We start from the raw sequence: 5245 nt of genomic DNA, 5'->3' as shown, positions 1-5245 counted from the left end.
TCATACTCTATCATCATTAGCTATAAGTAATTATAATCACTGATGATGTTATATTATTATGAATGTGATATCACTCAGGAGATAAATTATTCACATCAATAAAATCATAATGAAACTGTGTAAATAATACGTTCTTGAACTAGTACAATTATTTATAATGCTGAATTGTTTTAGATGCAGATACCATTAATAATACTGCAGATTGTTTATCCTACCAGAACAGTGAAAATGTTGTAAAAGTACTTAAAAGAAGACCAGGAAATCGAATACGGTGGACTAGAGAAATTCATATCTAAATATAAGGGACAACCCGTGTCTGCAAAAAACCCTAACATCTGGATTGCTCAAAATGTCGGATTTTGGTATTCAGATAACTTCTCCATTGAAAAATCAAAATATTTTTTGCAATGCATACTCAAGTCTTGTTGATTCTGCACGGCAAAAGTCGTACATTTGTTCTATAGTCAAAATGAAGCCTTTTTTACGAGGCTCTTTTTTATCATTTAAATGTACTTTTGTTATACTCATAATGAACATTTCAAGAAAATATATAATATGCAACTTTTATTTGTGCTGAAATGTAACATGTCAAAATTCAATACTTTCATATATACAGTTATATTGTATGCCAAATCACTCCATAAAACTTGAAATAATTCATACCAGTAATAATTCATTTAGAATATTGTACTTTAGAAAAATGCCAAATTCACTATTTTATTTAATGTAATAATTAAACGCTAGCAAAGCTTTCCCGCAGTTGTTCTCACCAACCACAACCATTAATATGAAGTACACGTATGATTTAAGTGAAGTTATATTTCGCAATTGCAATCACATTATCTTAGAATAGCACGAAACATTTCATTACTCAATATAATCAATTTCACCCTACTTATTTTATTTATTAAGTTTTGATAACATGGGATCAATTAAGGTAATGATTTTTTTTTTTAGACATTGGAAAACTATTTCTGAAGAGGAAAGGGTTGGAATAACTGTGGAAACTACTGAGGACCCGTTGGTCCTACTCATCGAGCCAAGAATATCCTAAATTTGTTGTTAGTAGATTTATGCGACAACTAATGGAACAGTATCACATTTGTGTTAGCAAAATTTGATATGGGAGCTGTTTCGTTCACAGTTATCGTCGCAGGGAGGCAATCTGCGTTAGAGAATATGTCAAGATTAAAAATGCTGAATTCCATAATTTATTGATAAATATTACTTATACTATGCTATTTTTAAATTTTTCGTTCTAGTATATTTAGAACTGAAATTTGGATTTAATGTACGTTTAGAATCCTAGCTCCACGCTTGAAACCCAATTATAAATGTGATATTAAATTCTGAACTAAAAAAGGATTTCGAAAAAATATGTGGCTTCAAATTTTTAAACTCTTTCCAATGTTAAATTTTATTTATCGCTGTATGAATGAGCTGATAAGCATTAAATTTTGTGCGAAACAATTAGACATGTCACAAGCTACAGTTATTGATTGAAATCATTATTTACTTAGGGTCTGTGTGGTGTCACTAATAGAACAACCAAATACCATGATCGGTGGAGAAGAGCTGGTCATTGAAATAAGCAAACGTCTTTTCGTTTATATACGTACCAAATTTTTTGTAAAAAACTTCCATAGCTTCACACAAGAGTATTTTTATTACATGACTTGATACAATAGTAAATTTTCTTTAACGTCAGTTGTTTTACATATTGATTATTCATATATTGAAAATAATATATGTGTTCTGTGTTGTCTGTAATAAGTTGACCATCTGTAATACCACTCATGAGTTTTTATTACATGAAAATGTTTATTATAAATTGGTTTATTTCTGTAACTTGATTAATAAATTATTTATTATTTATTGTATTGCTTGTTTCTTGTCTTGTTATTATTGTTTATATTTCATTGTGTTTTGCAATCTACGTATAAATTACTAACTGATTTATATTTGTTATGTATTCATCATAATTTATATTTATTACGTATATTTAAAATTATTAATTATTTATTATGGAAATTGTATCAATCGTAGAAATTGTACTAGTCTGTCTATTATACATGCGTTTTCTTCTCACCTTCTTTTAATATTGATGATTGGAAAGCCAATTTTAATATATGTACAATAAAAAAAATCTGTATATCTTTTTTGATTCCTTTTTATTACTTTGTTTTATCATAAATTTTATTGTAAATATGTACAATGTTTGCTATATAATATAGTATAGTATATATAGCAAAAGATAATACAAAGCTACAAAAGCAATTAATTTTTTCAATGTCCTTAATTTAGTTCACTCGCCATTAAGTGGGAAATCCTTTTTAAATCTTCTGTCGGGCGCAATATGGTGTATATAGAGTTTAAGGGCTATTTGCAAAGAAATGTTATAACATTTATCTGTCTATGTTACTACGCCATCTATTGATATCGCGTCGAAAAATTACTAAATAATAAAATTTACTACTATTGGTTTGAAACTCGGCTACTGCTGGTTTGAAACTCGAAATTAGGTGAATGTGTCCTTCGGTATAAAGATATTAGGTGAATTTACCATTAGGTCAATAGATTTTCGGTAAAAGCGTCATTAGTGGAATTGCATTAGGTGAATTGATTTAGGTGTATTGCATTCGACCAATTTACCTGCTCCCACCGACAGTGGACGGGGCCGAAGTCTTGTGCTAACGGAAGTTTGGTATTCAGCACTGCGGCGAGCGGATTACTCTAGCACGGATAGGTAGAGTATTAATGTTTTACATGCATAAGTAAACCACAATTAGGGTTGCCACCGAAGTCTCCGGGCTTCGGGTTTCAAGGTTATGTCTCCATGTGACAGGTATGTAGCTCATGTCTTTTGTATGAAATGTTTGGCGATATCTTGTGTACAAAAATGCATTACTGAGCGAATAAGGTATATGTACATAAATATAAATACATATTTTTTTTGTCACTATCACCGGGTGAGACTTGGGTCTAAGGTGGCAACCCTAACCATAATAATACATTAAAAACATTTTTAACAAAATTTATAAATGTGTTTTCCAGATGAAGGAGTTTGCGATATAATCGACAATAATTTTGTTCTGACTTGACTGTCTTGGATGCTTTGCTTCGGTACTCGTGAAATCATCTCTGGAGTGTTTATTTACAAAAATACTACATCAACTGATCTTCCATTAAGGAGTTTTGCATTGATCAACGAGTCGTACGATTTGCAGACTTAGGAAAAACTTCCGGAGAAGTGGAGTGTGCAAAAATACTTTGAAACCCGAAAAAATGTTTTTGTATCAAATTTCAGTCAATCTGAGTGCAGATATGTGACTAGATCAGTGGTTCTCATGTGCGGCCACCAACGCTATATAGAGTAATATTTCACTACTTTATTTGTAAAATTATTTATAAATTTTTGACATGGATTACATACATAGTTCGAATTATAAACAACTACAAAAAAATAAATTTATGTACAATAATAGAATATTGTACATAAATTAATGCAAGCATATAGCAAGTTCCAGATAAAGATTGAAGACACTATAAATTAACGTTTTGAATTTGAATTCAGAAGTTGTTTTAATCGAACTACATAATATGCAAAAAATAACAAATAAAATTGTGAAATATTACTTTATGAAGCGTTGATGGCTGCACATGAGAACCACTGGTACATATGCATGTCAAACTAGAATGATCTCCTATTATTAATTTTATTACTATCATCAAAACGAAAGCGAATAATAAAAACCTTGTAAATAGATAATAATCGTTAGATTAATAACTATTATATACATACATACATACATATATGTAGAATAAATTTATTGTGAGTATATTTTATGATAAATAAAAATCTATTAAAAATTCAAAGAAAATAACTTTTTGATACAACCAACAGTCATAATTATTATTGCATTATTTAAAAAAGTATGAGGCCCTAGATAACTACCAATGAGGATTCCGAGTTTTGTAAAGGTGTGTTTAGACTCTCTAATATGTACATATATCTTGCAACAATATAAAATAAACAAAAGAAGTCTATTAATTATGTATTTCTCAAAAACTAGTTCGATCTTCATCGTTCTTAAAATGTCATGCTCACAATCTAAATACCATGCCACAATCTAAATACCATGCCACAATCTAAATACCATGCCACAATCTAAATACCATGCCACAATCTAAAATACTCAGCAGCTAGGGATTTCCAACGAGAAATTCTACTATAATTATAAATTCAGCAATTCTGGTGTAAACCAGTCTTTATAAACATTGACACGGATTACACGACCCATATTCAATGCATTTTTTTCAATGCTACCTGGAAAGGCTTATCGGGTAGTATTCTTGTTTATTTTTTACATACTCAAAAAACAACGACTATCGGTGTATTTCAGGCTCATGGGATTGTTGGCAAAACGCCGATTGGCGTTGGTCAGTATTCAAAAGGTTAAAGCAGGCTGAAAAATCGAGCAAGTGTTCATAACGAACCCCAGATATCTGAAAGAAAAAAACAGTCCAGTAGAGATCGATTTTTGGGAGGGAAAGTAGGATTTAATTGAGTCGAAACTACCAATCTTTCAACTGCTGGTAAAAGACTAAGCCACCGGTAACAACTCGGTGCTCATAGTAGTAAAATATAATAATATTTCCGTACATTCAATTTCAGCCCATTAATTTTTAATGCGGTTGAACTAAACCAAATTAACCAGCAGCTTGGACTAGTGGTTAGGATATATGCAACAAATTGGCAACCTTTACCCATTTCTCGCGATTTTCACTGATTCGTATAAAAATCCTGCAAATTTGTCCATAAGTGTCTCGTAAATTTCGAGTTTCTAAGTATCTCGAAATTTGACGATTTATATAAAAAAAAAATGCTCCGAAAATGTAAGTTTATCAAAAATTTGTCAAAATTTATCCATAGGTGTCTCTATGATGCTTTGTTGAAATTATTCTAAAAATTGTATACCGATGTTTTTAATTAATTGGCCAGGAAGGCGCATTGGGATTTAACTTAAAAATGTATGATACATATGTGGTAGCCAACCTTTTGGAGGACATAGCACTCAAAGAAGATGAGTTTTAGCACTATTTGTTCAACTCAACTCGATTTGTTCGAAGAAATATATACAATATATACAAAATTGTTAGTTTCTAAAAGCTTTATTATTGTAAACTCCTCAAAAGAGGTGCCGAGCAGAGAGTCGAGTTTGTAACCAATAGCAACGGCAGTGAC

This window comes from Arctopsyche grandis, chromosome 2 (genome assembly GCF_051622035.1).
Source record: "Arctopsyche grandis isolate Sample6627 chromosome 2, ASM5162203v2, whole genome shotgun sequence".
Classification (NCBI taxonomy): Eukaryota; Metazoa; Arthropoda; class Insecta; order Trichoptera; family Hydropsychidae; genus Arctopsyche; species Arctopsyche grandis.
The sequence above is the reverse complement of the archived record's forward strand: the minus strand, read 5'-3'. Positions refer to the sequence as shown.